The sequence below is a fragment of the Cupressus sempervirens genome, chromosome 10, assembly GCF_028749045.1.
Source record: "Cupressus sempervirens isolate cs-2001-9-10 chromosome 10, ASM2874904v1, whole genome shotgun sequence".
NCBI classification, from domain to species: domain Eukaryota; kingdom Viridiplantae; phylum Streptophyta; class Pinopsida; order Cupressales; family Cupressaceae; genus Cupressus; species Cupressus sempervirens.
The window spans coordinates 785,740,630-785,763,151 of NC_143127.1; the positions used below are offsets into that span (position 1 = coordinate 785,740,630).

The 22,522-nt window shown below is 38.6% G+C and overlaps 1 protein-coding gene and 1 pseudogene across 1 annotated transcript in view; both read right to left on the reverse strand.

Moving 5' to 3' along the window:
* The window catches only part of EDA7 (embryo sac development arrest 7), a 140,271-nt gene extending 122,831 nt beyond the window's left edge, over positions 1-17,440 (reverse strand). The window contains exon 1 of the mRNA XM_089807742.1: positions 17,339-17,440. The gene's annotated coding sequence lies outside the window, so the exon portion shown is untranslated. The remainder of the gene's footprint in view (positions 1-17,338) is intronic.
* The window catches only part of LOC149536250 (spermidine copper dependent amine oxidase 2-like), a 103,365-nt pseudogene continuing 88,655 nt past the window's right edge, over positions 7,813-22,522 (reverse strand).

A 22,522-nucleotide genomic window follows, 5' to 3' on the forward strand; every position in this document is an offset into this window, starting at 1 on the left:
TCCCTGTGTATCCGAACTATCTCCTCAATCAGAGTCTCAATGCGGCTCTCCATACTCGTCTCTCTCGTAGTGGCCCAATCCTGGCGCATCTCTGCAGTCTCACAATCGGCTATCCGCACTCCTCAAAACAAACAGTAAAGGCTGCTGGACATCCCACCCTCATGAAAGATATAACGTTCTCCAACTCCTTCACCACTGAATCCAAGGTCTGTATCTCTACAAAGGCCACCATTTGGCGAGCTCGAGTCACTAGAGTCACTACATCAGCAAAGAATGTCTCCATAACCTCTCTCGTCGCTATTTCTAATGCCACTAGAGGCTGCTGCTGAGCACCCATGGCCATCTCCACTGCTTCCGCCATCCACTCAATGATGCTAGGTGGTAGCACATCAGTCTGTGTCATGTGACTCTCCTCCACTTGTCTGTAGAGGATATTCTTCCAAAGCTACCTCTCGCATAAGTGTGAGAATGCATGTCGCTCGTGGTGCTAGCATACGGTTAAACCTCGTACTCAAGTACAAGCTCAACCTCTGAACTCTACTCTATGTCTGGCTCTTCAGGCGATGCTAACAATGTTGTATCTACCGTAACCACTGTATCTAAACCCATTACGTCCAAACGTCCTCAAACCCTCACCTATCGATATCTCCATCATTCCTTCCTGAGTGTCCATCTCCTCATCTAGAATAAATATATTGGCCCCTGCCTCTGGTACGGCTAGCAAGCCCTCTTTGCCAACTCCTTCAGGTAACCCCATGGCTACCTTCGGTACGGCTGTATCAAGTACTACTACCGAAGGCTCAGTACTCCTTGAAGGTGCTAATACTACTAGTCGTGCTGTTGGTTGTGGTGTTGGTCGTGCTACTGGTTTGGCTGCTACGATGACTGGTGTCATGACAAGAAGTTGCCTAAATTGTTTGAACCCAAGAATGCGAATGCCTGCGAGGACTAAGTGCGAGTGGGAGGTAGTTGTGAGGGTCCTCAAAAATAGTAGGGGCGATACGGTGTTTTGTCGTATGCTGAATATCGTACGGCCTAAGGAAAGTGTCGTACGTTGTATGATGGGCATAGAGAAGCTATAAAGCCAAGCGAGGACAAGGGAGTATACAGTACGGCTAGGAAGCAGACACTAGCGTATGGCCAACCAAGGAGGAAGCAAGCAATCCGGCACCGTACGGTCACGCAAGGACAAATAAAATCAAGCACCATACGGTCATGTAGTAACCAGAGAAAAAACCAAACACCACAATGAATTGGGGCGTCCATACGGCCATGCAATAAGAAGAAATAGAAAGACTAAAAGGTTGTCAAGGTAAACATATGCTATCACCGTACGGCCAACCCATTGTCAAATAGATGATTGGCATCACACTATACAGTAGGGATTTCCAAGAATAAGTTACTTTATTGTGGAAGATAGGAAAGATGAAACGATTTTGATAGAAGAGAAGAGCAGCTATACAACCTCTGGAGGAAAGAAACATTGCATCCGTACAGCCACAACAAGCAAAGAAGTGTAGCCATACTTTCAGGTAATAGCAATTGTACCATCATTCAAGAGAAAGTTACAACTGACCTAACGGTTTTGTCTTATTCAAGCAAAACAACAAAAAGGTGACAGTTATGCATTCAGCCGGGAAGAGAGCGTGGAAGAAGAAACTGGAAGAGGATTCATCAAGCAACACAATGAACAAAAACGTGTAGTCTTTACCATCGAGTGTACATATTGCAGGCAATACAGGCAAAAAGAAAGCAAGGGCACGACCACCTGCAACAACACATCTCACGCCTCAAAATATGGCATTCGAGGGTTTGAATGGACTAGAGTGTAGGAAATGGTAGCAGGAGGCTCCAAATGATCACTTTGTAAAGGATAGCATACGGAGGGCACAGATGGAATAGGCGTTGCGGATGCCAATATTTTGCATTGTTGACTTTGAGGGCTTTCTTCGCACAATGTTAGAAACCTATGATAGGTTCTCACGAACATGCTCATTTCCTTACCTCAGACAGAATTTGGGGATCTCTTTCAGAGCTGTAGACTTCACCAAGGTATTTGGCATACCAGGTCATGCACAGGGAGGAAAGAAAATCAACAATAAACCAAAGAAACTCGACCGAAAAACCAAGGAGCAATTGGTAGAATTAGTATGTGGGAAACAGGTGGAGGCAGAAAGAGAGGTATTGATGGATTCTTCGAAGGCAAGAGGACTAAAGAAATCTGAGGTGCTAGAAGGACATTGGTACTGTCCGATGGATTTAGCGAAGAGCAGACTCACCAATTTGAGTAGGGCATCAAACATTTCATTTTTGCAGGTGACAAAACACCCTACCTATGGAAGTCGTACGGTATGTTTTAAGATGGAAGTCGTACGGTGCCTATCTGCTCCCCCTTCTATTGTTCAACCGTACGATACCTATTGTGCAATGTAATACCGTACGGTGCTAATGTTTCTCTCCTTCCTGTGTTGCCTTTGCTACCGTACGCTACTTAGCTGCCACCAAGTGTTCCCTTAATACCATACAGTATTGATCCTACTCTTCTAATTGATGACTGTACGGCATGGTATTATTTTCTTCCCACGTTTTCCTTGATGGCATACGGTATTGATTGCACTCTTTCCTCTGATTGATGCTCGGTGTCCATACATTATGCTCATTTTGACTGCTTCATTTTGTACCTACTTATTATAATTACTTATATTTACATATATACATCACTTATTATTATGTTTATACTCTTTTTAAGTTGTTTGGAGGCACGTTATTTCTTTCATGATAAACTTTCAGCTTCGACCCATTCACTACATCGAATACTTCCTTCCCGTCAAGCGTCCACAATTTTATTGCTCCATTATTGCCAACTTCGCGGATCATGTATGGTCCTACCAAGTTCACTTTGAACTTTCCTAGTCTAATCTCATTACACCCATTATACTTTAAAACTAATTGACCCGGTTGAAATTTGTTCAATTTTAAAGGCTTGTCATGCCATGCTTTATGCCTATTCTGTGTAACCTCCATGGCTCATTGTCCTCCAGTCGTCGCTCATCAAGTTTATTTAAATTATACAATCTCTCCCTTAGGCTTTCCATATCCCCTTGCTTGTTTTCAATCGCGATCCTCAAACTTGGTACCATGAATTTTGTCGGTACCACAGCTTCATGTCCATACATCAACTGAAATGGAGTGTGTCCCGTAGTTACCTTGTATGAAGTGTGGTACGCCCATAACACTGATGGTAGTTTTTCTTCCTAATCTTCTCCTTCGACTGCGCAAGATTTATAGATCACTCTGACAAATCTTATTTGTAGCTTCGGCTTGTCTATTGGCTGACGGATAGACAGGGTCGACAAGGAATGGTTTATCTTGAATTCTGTCGTAAGCAGTCGGATGATGTGATTCATGAAGTGTCCCCCATAGTCGCTTGTCAACTGCAACGGGATCCCATACCTTGTGATAATTTGCTCGTAAATAAATTTCGTCGTATTTACCACAAAGTTTTCAAGCAGAGCCCGCGCCTCTACCCACTTGGTAAGGTACTCTGTCACTACCACGATGTACCTGCATCTTCCAGTTTTACCTACCTTGAGGGGTCCGACAAAGTCCAACCCCCATCTTTCAAATAGCTCATGTGCCTATAAAGGGTTGAGAGGCACGAAGTCCCTCTTCAGTGGTTTCCCAGCTCTCTGACATGTATCGCACCCCACGACCCACTCCTTGACGTCATTGTGCATGGTTAGCCACCATAACCCTGCCAGAAATATCTTCCACGTAGTTGTGCCCGGCCCCATGTGTTCTCCTATTGGTCCTTCATGTGCTTCCTTCAACACCTTTGGGATTTCCTCTTCTAGCACGCATCGTCTTAAAATCTGATCGGGTCCCATCTTATATAGTAACCTGTTGATCAACTGACACATCTGACTCCTTAGCACCAGTTTCTCCTCTCATTCAGTGTCATTTCACTAGAAAACTATCCCATCAAAAGATATTCCCTGATATGCGTGTACCAAGATGGCAATACAGCAATCTGAAATAGCTGCACATTTAGAAAATCATTGTTGACCCCCTCTGGTGGCTCTCCCGATTTTATCCTCGATAAGTGATCCGCACTTTCATGACTCTTTCTCAGCCATACCACAATCTTGAATGTAAACTCCTGCAACAGTAATAGCCATCTACTTATCCTTCCTTGGATGATTGGCTTGTTTACGAGATATAGCAGTGCATGATGATCTACATAAAATACAAATGTCGTCACCAGTAAATAATGTCTAAATTTTTGTATTGCACACCCCATCCTGACTGCTTCCTGCTCTATTGTATTGTAATTTTTCTCTGTTTTACATAGCAGTCTACTCGCATAGTATACTGGATGATCCAATCCGTGGTCACCTATCTGCGCCAATATTGCTCCAATTGTGTAGTTCGATGCATCAACATGTACATGAAACTCCTTATCCCAGTTCGGATAAGCCAGGATAAGTGTTGTAGCTAATCTCGTGTTCAACCCATCGAAAGCTTCATTTTGCTCTGTTTCCCATTTGTAAGGTTCGCCTTTGTAGGTTTGTCTAGTGAGTAGGATATTTTCACAAAGTTCTTGATGAACCTCCGATAGTATCCAATATGTCCGAGGAACGATTTTACCTTTGTCACATCCGCCAACAGTGGCATTTCCAAGATTACCTGAACTTTGTCAGGATCCGTCTTCAACCCTGCTTTGCATACTATGTGCCCTAATAACTTTCCTTGCAGTACCATGAATCTACACTTCTTCGAAATTAGTGTCAATCTTGCCTGCCTGCATCTTTCCATGCATTCTCCGAGTGTAGTTATATGCTGGTCCTCCACGCTAAAAATTGACCAATCGTCCAGAAATGCCTTAAAATTCCTTACTGACATTTTATCAAATATGTGCAATATAATTCTCTGTAATATTGTTGGAGCATTACACAGTCCGAACGACATCCTACTGTAGCCATATACCTCATCTTCAACAATGAATGTTGTTTTATGCCTATCTTCTTCGGCGATGGATATCTAGTTGTATCCGGAGAATCCATCCATAAATGAATAAATTTCGTGACCCGCAACTTCTTCCAGAATGCTATCAGTGAATGGTATTGGAAACGGATCTTTGATTGTTACAACGTTCAGGCATCATAAGTCGATGCATATTCTTATCTAAGTGGTGTCCTTCAAAGATATCACAATCGGTGATACCCACTCACTTGTCTGCACCCTAAAAATAATTCCTACTTCCAACATTCAGTCAATCTCATTAGTGACCCGTGTGGCATAATTTTTGTTCATCCAATACGGCCACTTCCATACAGGTACTGCACCTTCTATCAATGCTATCTAGTGGACACATAACTCCGATGGCACCCCTTTCAGGTCCTTATACATCCACACGAATACGTCCTTTCACTCCATAAATATTTTGAATGTTGCGGCTTTCAGGACTGGGTTCCAATCATCTCTCACGAAGATATTTTTCGGATTGGCTTCATCTCCTAAGTTCATCGTCTTTACAGTAGGCTCTTCGTACTTTATAGGTATGTCTTCACTAAACGTATGCGCAGGCATTTCATATACATGTGCTTCTCCCTCCTTCACTTTGCTATACTCCTTCCGAAACTCGTTCCCTTCTTTTCCCTCTTCGACCCCTAACATGTTACAGCTCAAAAAGAGCTTGTAGTCCTCCATCTACCAATGGAGTAAGTTGTTCACCAAGTCCAGGTCGTCATCGTTCGACCCTCCTAATCTAAATATTCCCTCTTCATCAAGTTTCATTCTTTTCTTCCCCTCATCGTCACCGCTGCCTTTGCCTTTGGAGTCCGACAACACTGCCTCCTCACCTACCGCTTGTAAGTCGATTACAAATCTCTAGCCTCTACTTTCCATGGACAGGGTATTCCGTTTCCAATCACGTTTCACCTTTGTCTGCACTAGCCAACCCTGTCCAAGGATGGTGTCGTACACTTTTTTTTTTAACGATATGACAACAAAATCCAATAAGAATGGTTGTGTGCCAATGGTTACAGGCTGCGCCCTCAGGTTCCCTAAAGGCTTGATCCCGTGCTGATTGACAGTAAGCAGTCGAAATGTAGGTGGCCATAATGTAGGTTGTCCCAACTTTTTCCATAAATCCTCCACTAGTACGTTTACTCCTGACCCTCCCTGTAGGATTGTGTCTGTGAGTACAATTCCCAGGATACCCATCTCTATTGTTGCAAGATGTCTTCCCGTTATGATTGCCAGTAGCATTGGGTTTGCTACAGTGGCTCCATTGCCATCCTTTCCTATCTCTTCCATTGCTCTCGGGAGTGGTATCATGTTCAATATTGACATTCGTAACTAAGGCATTATAAGAATAAGGTCATTCAGTGTCATAGGGACTTCCATTTGCATTAACTACCTTATAATATTTTGTTCTGTCAGCTTCCTCTTCGAGATGCCGGCAGTTTCTTTTGCTTGTAATTTTTCCGTTCCCATTGGTTTTTCAAACTCCATTCATGCTTGCTGCAACCTCTTCTTTTCTTCCTCTGCATCTAGGTGCATTGCCTTGTTTGCTTGCTCGCGAGTGATGGCTAGTATCTCCTCATCACATGTTTCGATGCTTAACAAGTTCACCCCTTGCTTAGGGCATTTTGAATCCTCGTGGTCTCCCAGACCACACCATCTGCATAACAACTATGGCATTTCCTTCATGGTACAATCTCTAGCGAAGTGCCCCCAGAGGTTGCATGCATGGCATTGTATCATTGGTTGTCCACTGGAGTTGTACAGTATCCAACTTTGGCCCCCATTGTTATTATTATTACCGCCTCATCCATAGTCATTCTTCCGGTACACTCCTAAGGTTGCATCATTATTCGTGTTCATTCCTGCTCCTGTGGTGGACACTTCCTGCGTCAGTAACACTTGCTGATGTCCCTTTGTCTTCATATTGAACAGGCATTCTTTTGTGGAATGTCCCACAATTTGGAAAATTTCGCAAAATTGGTTTTTTGGGCAAGAACCCTTTGTGTGGCCCTCCTTATAGTCTGTACACCACAATTCCCCTTTCACTGAGTCAAGATTCTTTTTCAGATTTTTAAACTCCCTCATCATCCATAACATATCCTTCTGCAACGCTCAAACTTTCTTACTTGATTCTTCGTCGCTGCTACTACTTTCGGAAGATGAATCGTCTGAGTCCGACAATTTGTGTTTTTTCTTTTTGCTCATATTCTGCTCACTCTCCAAATCGATCATCCGATTATATGCATCTATGTACGATTTTGGAGGTACAATTTTCATCTTTTTCCTTAGTGCCAACTGTAGCCCTTCAACAAACCATCTTTTCTTTAATCTGTCCATTGGTTGGCTTTCCATTTTCCCCACTAGCTCCTTCAGCCTTCTTGCATATACACGGATTGTTTCATTCTTCCCCTATTTCGTGTTGTATATTTCCGCTACTATTTCGTTATCATCCCTCAATAGTTGGAATTCTGCTATGAATTCTTTTTTGACATTCGACCATGTAGTTAATTTCTAAGGATCGAAATCCAAAAACCAATCAATCACTACACCTCGTAGAGTCGCCGAAAATTGTCAAATCTAGTCCTCTTGGTTTGTTATGTCATTTGCCATCCAGATCGTTTCACATGTTTTACAATGTCTGGTTGGATCGGTCGTCCCATCACCATTGAACTTTACCAATTTTTCCTTCGGTCCTACCATTGCTACTTTCTTTTGATTTTGTGGTACTTGTTGTGTACCTGTGTTGTTCTGAGCACCCACGTTGTTCTGAGTACCAACGTTGTTCTAAGCACCCGCGTTGTTCTGCACAATTGCACTGCTTCGAACAACCACCCTACTTTGGACAACCGCATTACCCAGTGTGAAAAGATCTTCCTCAAGCGAAGTTGTTCGATTCTCTACCTATATTCGTTCATCAGGTGTATCAAGAACAAAGAGTTCACTCCATGCTCATGCTCCTTCGGCACTTCGAGCCGTGCAAGTTACTTCCCTTCCGTTTGGATTCTCTACCCTCGACGTATACAAGTTAAGGAACTCCTCCCTTGTCTCTTCCACCAAATTCAATCGCTGTCAAGTTTCTTCTAGCAATTCCTTGGCACTCCTTGGTCTGCTAGGTGAATGCACTCCCTCCGTCTGTGCTCCTTCACCCCCTCGGTGTCCATCAGTAAGCTGCTGAAGCTTCCGTCGGTGCTCCGCCTATTGTGCTAAAACTAATACTACTTGTGTTGTGCGTATCTCATCCTTATCTTTTAGGGGCCGTTTGGTTGCAGGGATAAGAAATCGAGAATAGGATTAGGAACAGAAATTGGGAATAGGAGTTAGAAATAAAATTTGGAAATAGGAATAGGAATAGAAATTCAAATTAAGAATGAGATTTATTATTCCACTCTCTATTTGGTTCTCCAAACCCAGAATAGTTATCTTGTATCCACAACCCTAGCTTTGGCGGCAATGGGTCAATATAGGCAAACATTGCAGGGAAATAACAAAAGTTGCAAGCCCTTTTAACGACAGCTGCTAAAGAGGGCGACAGACATGGTAGACTAATGAATGGAACCGATGCTTGCTGGAAAAATGATCCAAATTGGGCTCATTGTCAACAGTTTCAAGGCGATTGGCAGGCATGTTTTATTTGGGGATACGTTGTTCATACAGGCATTCGATCAAAGTGGTCGTATGTATGGTCTGAAAGAGCCTTTTACCGAACTTAATAAGCATGTGTACATAGATATTTTGAATCTGCACCATTACCAAATAGATTTTCGGTGATATATTTAATAAGTCCCTTCGAAAATTTTGTCAGATATGTCACAGTGCATTTGATATCACGGAAGTTCATAGCACACAAGTGATGATCATTAACACATGAAACCATAGTTTTATTCAAACATGATCTTCGATAGTTGACATTGAGACACTTCAAGATTTAGTTTTTGTCATGGTATTGATCCAACTGAAATTATCTCCAACAATATGTGTGAGCCTTTCGATTTTCCTTCTTGTCATGAATATGCAGATCACAATCCTCAGTCAACATGTACATAATGTTGACGAGTACAGGAGGACTTCGAAATGATGAACCCCTCTAATCACAGTCCAAGATTGCTTGCCTGCCAAGCCCGCCATGATTCAAAGCTCACTGTCTCACACTGGTCACAGACTTCCATTACTCCCATGACTTCTAAAATGGTCAAGTTGAGCAGGGTTTTAGTCAATCTAGTTAAGCGGACCTAAAAACATTATCAAATATGCAAAAATTAAGATGGGAATAGGAATAGCTATTCCAATACAAGTTTTTTTGAGATTTGACATATGCTCATTTTGGGGCCAAAGTGGGAATATGTATTCCTATTCCGAATTCTGATTTGGCGTACCAAACAGAGAATTAAAAATAAGTTCCAATTTGGCACACCAAACAGAGAATACAAAACTTCTAATTTTCAATTCCTATTCTTGTTATATTCCAGCAACCAAACAGGCCCTTATCTTATTCCTATCTTTATTAAGCACATTCGACATTAATCTTCATAACACTTCCTTTGTTCCAGGTTCAACTAGCAGTGATGCCAAATGTTTACCGTAGAAGGTAAACGGATACTTATTACATGTAGTACAGTAAGATATAACACTGAATAGATACTTTATTCATATATGCAATCTACACTCCAAGTACAATGCTTACAATGATAATGATTATGATGATGTCTCAATAGTCCCTACGGACGATGTACATATACTTTCCTGAAGGGGTGACTCAACCGTCATGCGCCCTTTCGTATACAATTCTACCTGTCAGCTACAATATAGAATTTACCGACAACATTCTCACATTTGCATGTGATTAAGGAAGGGATGAAAACAATTAAATTAGACTATCTAAATATTCTTTCATGTCATCATTACCTTATCAATCTCAAAAAAAAATTTATTCCAAGGCATTAACCTTTCTTGCGAGCTCACAAATACTAAGGAATAGAGGCTGCTCTAGCAGCATTTCATGCAGCACAAATTCAGATTGTTTAGCTTAATCAGGAATAAATTTGGCACACTCTACCTCAGCTTAATATTCAAATGTAGGAGTTGAGGGTGTTGACAATGATGATTGCAAGGGGGTTGATCAACATGGACATGTTTCATCCCAATTTAGTGGGGCCATAGTATCATATGATAAGTCATTAACTGAGGTTAAGGTTATGCATTCTAATTATACGGTGAGGAGTGCCCATCACTTTTTATTTGATCCACACGTGGAGGATTTGATGAGGTACAGGTGTGGATTGGCTCAAAGTTGGTGTCATCCATTGTTGCAAGTATCTGAATTGGGTGATTATGAAAGATCATTTATAGGGGGACCAGTCAATTTTCCATTATAGTGATACGTATTTGAGAGGGTTGGATACCTCTATATCACAAAGATCTCATGCAGATATAGGGTTACAAGGTGATTATGGTGTCAATTGCCACTAGTTGGGTTGCAGATTCTTTTATGGTTGTATCTCCTTATGGTTGATGAATGTGATAGCAATTTGTTTTGGGACTTGATAGCAATATAGCGTGGGTGGATTCCATTGATGGGCTTCACCACTTCTGGCATGGTGAAGAGGATATCAGATTTGAGCGATAGGAATCCACTGATCACCTTGGACCTATTTTGATTTTTATGGATCCCTCGTGTGTGCAAGATTTGGATAGTGGATATGGAATATATACTTGCATAGTTAATGGAGGTATGACAGGTTGGCTTTCTAAGCTGCCCTCTACTGAGAAGTTCACTCTCGTGACACATACTATTAGATTGCCCCACCAATTCCAAAATGGTGACCAGGTGATTGTGTTAGTTGGGCAAGAACTATCATCTCCATTGGCGCAAGTATTACAGGAGCTAGATTTTGATACTAAGGACATCTCATAGGTATACACTTGGGATCCAGGGGGAGCATTCACATGGATGCTTGCGGATCAAGGAGTTGGAAGGAGTGATTTGTTGCATTCCATTCTTGATGAAGATTGGTAAATTATTGAGCTCCCACCACCTTGGAATATTAGAGGCGTGCATGGCTATAATTGGAGTAAGGTACTCAATTGGGTAGTGAGCATTTCCTTTTATCATAACAACCCATGGCAGATTTTCCCAAATGAGTATACATGTGAGTTTTGGATGTCATATATCCAACTAATTGGTGTTTGAGTTTATGTTGAGTTGTTTTACGATGTTGGGGTTAGAGATGTTTACACCAGTCTAGTGCAGCAATTGGACAGAGAATTAGTTTTGAGGCAAATATGGGATCTAGGCATTTAGTTCCAGCTTACAGATGCGGATTGCTTAAGGGCAAACAATCTTTGGGAAGGGAGGATTATCATGTCACCTTTTCTAGCCAATGAGTTTTGTTGCGCCACTAGCCAGTTTTGCCTTGGCCCCATGGGCAAACCAAGTTTTCTATAAAATCAAAGCAATTTTTGATCTAGGCGACTTCCATTGCAAACTATTCGGGGTTGTTTTAGTGGGGTTCCTAAACACTTACTATTTTTAGTCAGTCAGCAAGCTCAACATTCTTTGCATTTCACAATTAAACTAGGAGCGTCTTGTCAAGACCTTTTTGACGAGCTATCACACATGCATATTCAAGTCCATCTAATTAGATATTTTAATGCCTGAAGATTTAACTGATTTATTATAAAGTGACTTTATAACACAAGCTCATATTGTTAATGTCACTTTGTTATCTATGGGCACTTTATTTTCTTAAATAGGGAAAAAGTATTATTTTAAAAAAGAAATAAAAAAACAGAAAGGGGGATGAGAAGAGTCACATGTTTATTCTTAAAAAGGGAAGAGGGAGCTCATTTCCGGCAGACTTAGTTTTGTGATTTGGATTTCACTCTCTTTTGTACAGTTATTTGCGAAAGCTTCAACTTTCAATAAGTGAGAGGACAGAAACCCTCAAGTTTGGGCAATGGATGGGAACCCAATGTCAATTGGAGCCACTGTGCACACGTGTTTCACATTGTATTGCAGGTTTATCTTTTCTGTTATCCAATCTTGTTGTCGCTACTGTATCCACGGTTAGATTTCTTGGTCATTTTGCTGAAGAACTTCAATGAAATATTATTTTTTGAAAATGTATTTCCATTGGAGATTTAATGCCATAATATTTTGAGACTTCTTTTTATCCAGTTGTTTATTGGTGTTTTGCTGGTGAAATCTGAAATACATTGCATTAATTTATTTGTTTAAAAATTTCAGAGATTTTGTTAAGGGTTTTTGGGAATATATCAGATGAGGGCTATTACATCTTTATTATTATTACCCCACATAATTTACATAGAAAAATGTATACCCACCACTCATCAATTCCTTGTGATCTTTGAGGTGTTTTGATTTTCTAAATGTTTAGTTTTGCACTGTACAAAAGAAATGACTTGAGTGTTTGTAAGTAAATCTTAAGAGGTTCATGGTTTATGTGGCACTGTTTTTTAGTATTCTATTGTGTAGAACATTTGCAAGTAAACATGTACTAAAGAAGTCACTCAAAAAGAAAGCATTTGAAGGGTAGTTGCACAGGTTTAATCTTGTTTCCTTCAATCTTTAAAAGCACTATGGGAGATGATGGGATGTGTTGCACACAGTCCCCTTGTTCAACCAGCTAATCAGATGACAAAGGTAATTTTCCATCAGGCCAGTGTTACTGCTATAAATGTTATTTTAGGTGCTCCTCGACTGAGAGAACTTATATATGCAGTTAAAACTAAAACACATCCGTTTTAATGCATCTAAAACCAGAGGCTAACAGGACAAAAAAGGGAGCAAAGAATGCCCACCATGATTGATAAAAATTGATTGGATGCTTTCAGTTTTAGAATGAAGTCAAGACCAAGTGTCCACTGAATGATAGCCCAAGCCTGTATCCAACCCTTTGATAATATGAATGCTTTCAGCGCACAAACATGCACACATTTAGAATTAACAATTCTTATGGACTGCATAGAGCCACCAGACAAAGGTACCTAACCTATAGCAACAGCATTCTAGAAATCCCAGAAAACCGAATTATTCCAATCACTAGTGTGCAACCTAGTTGGGAAATATAGAAGTAATTAGCCCGCATCATGATGTGCCAATCCTCTCACCCTATCTTTTATCATTTATTTTATGTTCTATTTCCTAAACAATTTTGTGCTTAGTGGTAGAATAATTGTACAATGTACTATTATTCTATGGCCAAGTTTTGTTAATGTTATTGTACCTATGGTCGGATTCCTTCAAACCGGCATAGATAACATAAAGGTTGTGATAATATAATTATTGAGAAAATATAATTATTGTGATAATATAATTAATAGGACCAACTTGGAAGAGTGGTGTCCCTTGTGAAGGGGCACTACTAATAGGTACAAAGGAAGAATGGATCCTCCTCTCTTAGCATCGATCATACACAACCTACAACAGATCAAATAATAAATCTACATTATTTAGAAAGAGTAGTGCTTGGGGGAGACGTTAGCCATATACAGTCTATGGTTGGATGGGTAACAATGACCTTAGTCGAAACCCATGGTTAAACGAGCAACAAAAACATTGTATTAGAGTAACCCAATCATTGGGAGTTAGGAAGCTCGTTTGGTGGAAAGACAAAGGAGTTAAAGTGTCCTGGGTTGTTATTGGCTAATCCGTGGTCTACGAAATAGAGTCCGTGTGAGGCTTGGTTGAAGGAACACAGTTCTAACTCCTATATCAGTGTTGGACTGGGCTTGGCAGATTTCGGAGCGACTTGTCATTATCCAATGTCTAAGAGTGGCGCATTCAAAGTGCTTATCTCACAGTTGAAAGGGGAGATTCCCAACAATTGTGTGAATGCTTGAATACCGAATTAGATACGTAGTTTGCATTTGTGTAACGGGCCTACTGTAGTGGAGATCAAGTTGTGAGTTCAATGTTACTCGGTCAAATGCTTGCTCGAGGAACATTGATGTCACTTCTTGGGTGGTTCGAATGTGTTGAACAATAGAAGTAATGTAGCAGCAAAGAGAGTCAATTTGCCCATCATTGTAATCATTGGAGACAATTCAAACCAGATTGCATTCTTAGAGCAAAATATCTTCCATCAATGGACCGTGTAAGAAGGGTTTGCTCTCGTGTCAGAGGGAGCAGCTAGAGGATCTGCTTCAGTTAATATCCGAGGATCTTGACCATACTGGTTCCAAGGGAATGGACCATGTCAAGAAGATTTCTCTGCTGATTAGATATACTTCCATTTCGTCCATAACTTCTCCAAACTTGTCATGAGTGGAATTTGCATTATTGAGATATGATGATCGTTTTCCTCTTTTGGGAAATCGTAGCAATCAGAGGACTATGATTCATGGGATGGAGTCCAATGTATGTAGGTTGAAGAGCCTTTATATCGATACCTAGGTCATGATATTCTTGGATAGATGGATACTTGGTAAGCTTGGGATTCATTGAGAGTGATACGAACTCCAGCCTGGTATTTCTTGATAAGTCAAAGCATGTGGAGATCAAATATAACTATATTAGCACTGATGATTAGATGGCCAATATTCTCACCAAGCCCCTGGCCTAAGTAAAGTTTGTGCATTTTTTAGACAAGCTTGAAATTGTGGAGAATGAAGCCCTTGCAAAGAGGAAGTCTCAACATAAGTGTTTTCTAGAAATGTACTTTAAAGCATTCTTCTCTTGAGAGAGAGATTTGAGGTGCAAGCCCTTGTTAATGCATTATTCTCTATAAGAGAGAAGTTTGAGGTGCAAGCCCTTGTTAATGCATTCTCCTCTATGATAGAAGTTTGAGGTGAAAGCCCTTGTTCCACCCTCTGGGAGTAGCCATAATGGATCCAACCTTCAAGACTAGCCATGGTGGATCCAACCTATGGGAGTAGCCATGGTGGATGTCATGTGAGACTCCATAACTTAGCACTTGTGTTTATTCACCTTTTGGGAGTAGTCATGATGAACGTCACGATGAGATGACACCACGGTGAGTGATTATGCAATGAGCACTTGTGTTCATTTGCATTTCCATTCATGGGAGTAGCCATGATGTACCTACCCATTTGGAAGCAGCCATGGTGTATATCACTATATAACACAAATATTGAGAAGGATTCCTCCCTAGCTAACACAGAAAATTAATGTTATTGTACCTATGGTTGAATTCCTTCATGCTGACATAGAGAACATACAGAATTTGATAATATAATCATATTGATAATATAATTATTGTGATAATATAATTAACGGGGCTAGCATGGAAGGGTGGATCTTCTTTTCTTAGCATTGGTCATACACACAACCTACAACATATCGAATAATTAATCTACATTATTTAGAAAGAGTAGTGCTCAGGGGAGATGTTAGTCTTGTATCGTCTATGGTTGGAAGGACAACAATGACCTATGTCATTGCCTGTGGTTAAATGAGCACCACAAACAACAAGTTTGGCATTTGTATGTGCTAATATCATGTTCAACTCATTGTTTTTGGCATCTGGAATCATTGCACTACTCATAAAGTGTCAACAGTATATACTGCTAAGGGGTAACTTTATTGATTGATTTGGGGAGTTTTTGTTAGCTTGTCGTGATTGATCGGTAAGTATTATACACTTGCCATGTATCTTCGTTGGGGTTCAAGCCATGTCAAGCCTCGAACGAGGGTTTGGGGGCACTTGCCATGTATCTTTATCGAGGTTTGAGCCAGGTTGGGGTTTGAGACATTAGTCCTGTATCCTCTATGGTTGGGAGGGAAACAATGACCTATGTCATTGCTCGTGGTTAAGCAAGCACCACAAACAACAAGTTTGGCATTTGCATGTGCTAAGATCAAGTTCAACTCACTATTTTTGGCCTCTGGAATCATCACACTACTTATAAGTGTCAGCATTATATACTGCTAGGGGGTAACTTTATTGATTGATTTGGGGGGTTTTTGTTAGCTTGTGGTGATTGATCGAGTAAGTACTATACACTTGCCATGTATTTTTGTCAAGGTTCGAGCCGGGTCAAGCCCTGAGTGGGGGTTTGGGGGCACTTGCCATGTATCTTCATTGGGGTTTGAGCTGAGTCAAACCCCAAACGGAGGTTTGGGGACGATAGCCTCCGACTCAAGAATTCAGGAGTGAAGCCCCCGAGGGAAAAAAAAATTGGGTGGATATTTTTCCAGGGGCCATGTTGTAATCGACACAAGCTTGTATAAAATGGCTTATGGTTAGGGATTTTTAGGAGATGATGAGTTAGTAGCTTCTTGCGGCAATATTGAGTTGCAAGGGATTGCAGACTGTAATCAAGTTGAAATCATTGGATAATAAGAATATTGGACTCGCTGTTTGGTGGATGTGGCCCAAGGATTGGGTGAACCACGTTAAATCTATGTCTTGTGTTCTAATCTGTATGCTTTATTATTTTCCGATATTGGTTATATTTGCATGTAATTATTATTTATGTCTCTTTAACCCTAACAGTTTCTTGGCGCAATCTTGTGATCCTTTATATATACCATGAATGCAACGAGTAACATCCAGGTAACTGCCCTCTCACAGGAAAATAATGCCAACTAGGGAGCAAACCAACAATACTCAATTCTTTTAATAGCCACCAGGTTAGAATGGCTGATGCCCCCGTAACTATTGATGGCTAGATGATTTGAAATGTCAGCATGGGTTCCTCAAAGTTGCATAACATTCTACCTACCCTTACATCTAGCCGGACTTTAGAAAGCTGCAGAATATACATACTGGGCCCAACAAGAATGAATGCCGGGATAAAGGATTTCATGGTAGCGCTAAGAACTAAGAAATGTGTCAGCCCTAAGATATCTAAAGCTGAGTCACAAAAGAAAAGGAGGTGCCCTAAGATATAACAGACCCAAGAAAAATTACCGTCAGAATGACATACCAAAATCCCCAACTCCTACCGTACAGAAGGGAATACAGCATAAGACAAACTTGAGGCTCTAATAAACTACAGAATGTTTAGGGGACCTCTTGTGTCTAGATTGTAGGCGGTCCCATATGAACAATATAATTGTTGCCGGTTACCCCTGTCTTCATAAGCTAACAAACCAACCGAGCAAGGTAAATTTCCAGAATGAATAAACTTTCAGCACTAAATAATGAAGAAATATTTGTCCTAATTTGAATGCTATATCTCAGTGGAAGATACAGGCAAACCACCAGTAAAAGTGAAAAAATATCAAGTGGAAACAAGCACATATCTGTGTTCCTGCACATGTAGCCAAACAAATGATACAGTAAAAACAACAGAAATCCTACAACAGGTATTGTAAACAGAAGCATACCACGACAGCCACAGGAGAGCAGATCGCAAGCCCGCGCCTGGAGACAAGACGGTCACGGCAACACAGGAGGAGAAGTTTTCTAAATTAATCTCTTATTTCCTTTTATTCTTCTATAAATACCTTAATTAACTTTAATGGATTTATTTTTCCCTATTTTAGCGTATTTGGATATATGTGTATGTATTGTTAAGTGTATGCATGATCGAAATGCAATATGACAGAAAATAAATAAATTAGATTATATAAAGTTTAATGGTATTAAATAAAATAATATTAATATAAATAGAATATTATTCTTATAGTGAATTACAAATTTACATATAAATTATAATAATAATTTTATTATTAATCTACTCTTAATTCTAACTTTAATTTTAGTGTAGTCTAAATTGTTGTCTTAACCTAATCATAACTAATCCTAATTTTTATTATCAAACCCTAACCCTAATTGAATCCTAACTTTAATACTATTTAATTGTTAAACATAATTCTAATTAAATTATAATCATTGTTCCAATTGAACTCGAACCATATCTCAAATCTAATTGTACCCCAACCCTATTCCCAATTCTAATTTTGACCTAATCTATAATCATATTTGTAATTAAGCTCTAATTAAATCATAACCCTAACCTTTACACTAGTATGAATTGAACCCTACTTAAACTCTAACCCAATCCTAATTTATTGAATAACCTCATTTGTTCTTGACTCTAGGGAAGTGTTGAAAGCTTTTGTCTTTTTTCACTCCAAAATAGCTTTGCTTATCACTTATTTGAGTTGCTACTATCACATTGTTATCTCATCACATTTATTTTATGTACTTCAAGATATGTATTCTCTTTTCTTTTTACTAGTACATGTCATCATATTAAATACATCCATAAAATTATAGAATGTTTTCAATTCATCTAAAGCAGTGAGTATCAAGGGCTCAAATTACACTAGTCTAATGTATTTTCTAAGTCACTTTAGGTTGTAGAGATTTATGTATTTTCCATCGAATTTCACTATGTTGAGGATCATAGGATATCTCTATTAGAGCTATGATAAATGACTTGTTTGCTTCAATTGAATACCTTTGTAATTATTTTGGGGGGAAATGGAACAAATCAGTTTGTTAATGTAAACTACTTGAGATGAGTTTATTAGTTAAACATCTTCACCCCAAGTCATTTAATACAAGAGAGAGGGGCTTCCAAACATAACTCTCAATATAAACCAAGCTAGATAAACACAACCCAAGTAAGATGAAGGGATTATAATGCTAAAACCAAATTATATCAAGTATGCTAACATGTCCTCTTTCATGCAATGTGCATTAACCTTACATTTGTAATTTGAAGGTAAATTGACTAGATTAATTGAGATGGCAAGAAGCAAAAAGGGTAACTACGCACATGAAAGATCGTATCTAAAACATCAAGATAAGAGCTATGAAAAATGCATACCTTAAGAGATGAAAATAGATGGATGGGTAGAATGCTAATTTTTTGTCACTTATAGTTCCTAAAATAGAAAAAGCTCTACCTTATCCAATAGAAAACCTAAAAATCTAAATTGGCTCAGTCTCTGATTTTTCCCAGATACATGTCAAAAATTCTAGTATAGGTTAACTTTATGGGTATAGGTTGACCAAGTCGATCTATACTAGACTCCCAAAATTCTATAGATCTGAAAACCTCCATGAAAAGGGTATCCAAATCTATCTTTGAAACCTATTTTCAAAACCTGCATGCAAGGGGCAAAAAAATGTGTTTATTAGGGAAGGGTTTGCCTTGGTTAAGCTCTAGATTGAGGAATCAACCTTGAAATTAAAATATAAAAGTATTTAAATAAGATAAATGTAAATATTCACCTTGCTTGTCAAGGGTGATTGAATGTTGAATTACTTGAATGTAGGATATCTCCAAATATGTAATGAATCTACAAATCCATCTCATATATTTCTGCATGAAACATGCTCAATAGAAGAAGGATGAATGCTTAAATGAATATGCATTGGTTATAAGTGTAGATCTCTTCCCTTGATTGCCAAATGCATTATCAATAATGAAAGAATCTAGATCTTGAAGAGGAAATCCAACATTAATGAAGGGCCTTCGATGAATTTTGGTTGAACTCCTTTAATGCCAAAATCTTGCCTGAGAGCCAAAGTAAATGATTGCATAATGTATATATTTCTAAAAGATGTTTCCATGACTTCAAGATGTGAAAATGAAATGAGAAAACTGCCTTTTATAGGAGTTTAAAAATGGTCAATGCCTGGAAAGTTAAAATGGGGTGAGACCCATCTTAAAGAGGCAAAATAAAATGATTGGTCATAATAAGATTTTTTGGGAGAATAAATTTAAATATTAAATATCAGTATAGGAAAAATAAATTAAAATGATAAAGGGAAAGTTATTTGAGATCAGTATGTACATCCAGCAACCAATGATTTCTTCAATAACTTCTAATAAACAAATCCAATATAATATACCAAGAAGATAAACTTTCTAAATTTTGCTCCATGTCTATCTGTGTAGAAATTTTGGTTTCATTTAGCGTCATTCCAAAAAATAAATAAATAATTAACCAATAAAATATCCTAAGCTTGAGTCACCTTATCCCAATAATATCCCACTTGACAAAGACCTTACTATTGAAAGCATGAATGTTGGTGATATTCCTATGGGGGAGTATTGTAGAAACATGATTAGATCATTATCATAATGATATGTTACATTCATGATTGTGTTTGTCATTGATGTCAACATAGCAGTTTTATGTGGTATCTGATAGAAGAACAGTGGAAAGATCAAGTTGGTACGAATAAATAGTGAGCATTTATACTAAGTGAGGTTAAAGGGAGATACTACTAAGTGTCTAGTATATGCAGCTAACCTCGAAAGCAAAAGATATTAAGTCTGGAAGAAGTTATGCAAGTTTTGGTGAAGATTGTTTTGAGATAGAGTTTATAGAGGCATATTATGGTAAACTTGTTATATCTCTTAGCAGAATTGTTATTCTAAGAAGTTGAAGTTAAAGATGTGAAGAAGACATTCTGGAGATGACGTATCTAAGCTCGCTCATCATAATGTTACGTGTACGAAAATTTATTCAAGTTACAAAGCGGAAGATTAATGTCATCACTAAGTGTAACATTTTCTTAATGTGGTCCCATAATAATTAATTGAGAAGGTGTACAATAGCCAACTTAGAGAATTGTTGTATGGATTCGATATAAAGGAAGGACATTTTCCTTTATCATATATGGAGGAAAGAGAATGATTGTAAGCAACACAAAGAGTGGAATGCGAAGATAAGAAAAGCAAAGTGAAGGTTAAGAAAACTTTGTTGCTGAGGTTTTATTGTGTGATCTGAAGTTTGATACTTAGATTTGAGGTTTGTGACCTCATCTACGAGGTCTAATAATGATTGGTCTGGTTGACAAGATAAAGGAGAGAAGTTAAAGTACAATACATACAATTATTCTACAAGGAATAGTTGAGAGATCAGTTGGATAGTGAGCTTGCCCTAGAAGCTATTGGAACAGTGGGTCCTTCTATCGTCTAGAACTCCTAATAGGGTTGGAATCTTCTAACAAGGATTCAAAGTCTCCTAACAGGGACTCATAAGTAGTAAATGTTTTAATAGGCTCCTAATAGGGTCCATCCTCTAACAAGGAATATTTATATTAGTACATCATCTTGTGGGCATCATTCCCACTGGGGTTTTCCCTCTAATCAAGGGTTTCCATAGTTAACATATCTTGTGTAATTGTGTATGTGCATCTTTGTATGGTTGTTGTTTACTTTGGTTGAATGGTTAAGATTATTTAAGGAGGATAAATGTTTTATTTATTGGATAACTAATTCACCCCCCCACCCCCCCTCTCAATTATCTTGGTGGACTATTATTTCTAACACTTACATGAGTCAAACTGATGAAGTATGTCATCACAACCATCCATGAAACCACATAAATCTTAACACATGCTCTCAAGCTCCAACTAAACACCTATCCAAATAACACAAACCTAAGATCCCAATGACTAAGAAGGATACAAAATACTTCCACCACTTCAATGTACTCATGAGTCACATAGAAGCATAGAAAATATCAACTTATTAGCCCAACACAACTACAATGTAATCTGCTAGAAACCAAGCTAAAACATCAGCTCAAACTACAACTAAATTGATTGCTCCAATCCAACTAATAAACCCACAAGATTAAAAATAACATCCACAAAAAAAATGATAATTACCCATCCAATGACCTATACCTCAAAGTTATCCAACATCAACAAACTCATGCTTGCAACATAATTATCCCATAGACTACAGCCTCAAGCTTTGTGTGTAAGCCAATCGATGATGACCAAAAGACATTATTATGATGGGTCATTTATATAAGGAATAGAAGGCACGTGCTTGTCAAACCTAGGGAAACATTTCGTAATATATTAATTCATGAAGTAGGAAAAAGTGACTCTATGGAAACTTCCATGCTCAATCTCATTGTATCTCGATAGAACAAAGATCAAGTGGATTTATTAAATAGAGAAAATAAAAATTAGAAACATTTATATAAGAATGTTGGAAAGAAAAAGAAAAAATGGAAGGAGATAGCTACCTAAAATGAATCTTATCATGGGATGGAACACAAAGAAAGATATATTTTTTAGGAAGAGCACAAAATAGCTTTGGCCTTACAGTATTCTATCTATTGGAGGTACAAGGAAGATAAGTTTAAGAGAAATTAAAGAATGAGATTAAGAAGAAAGATTCAACTCTAAATAAAATCACCATATATGTGATTAAGCACATGTATGATTTATTAATGGTACATGCTATAATTTTTGGTATACTTATAGAGACACTTTTGTAACCACAAAGAAGCATTAAAAATTATAGTAAAAGATTGATTGGTAAAATTGAATCATAAAATAATCTTGGAAAAAATCTATCCAAAGAGGGAAGAGATTTTTTGGTAAACATGAATGCTTCTATGATGATTTAAGGAAGGTTGTGGAGAAGATTGAAGTTAATGAAACATATATATTACTAATTCTAATGACTAATGGGGAGATTGTATGACTGGATCAATGGAATGAAGAATTTAGAGAAAACATGAACAACGTCATTTCAAAGATTAAAGAGGGAGATTACTTGGCACCTCTCCTTTCAAGGATTATTG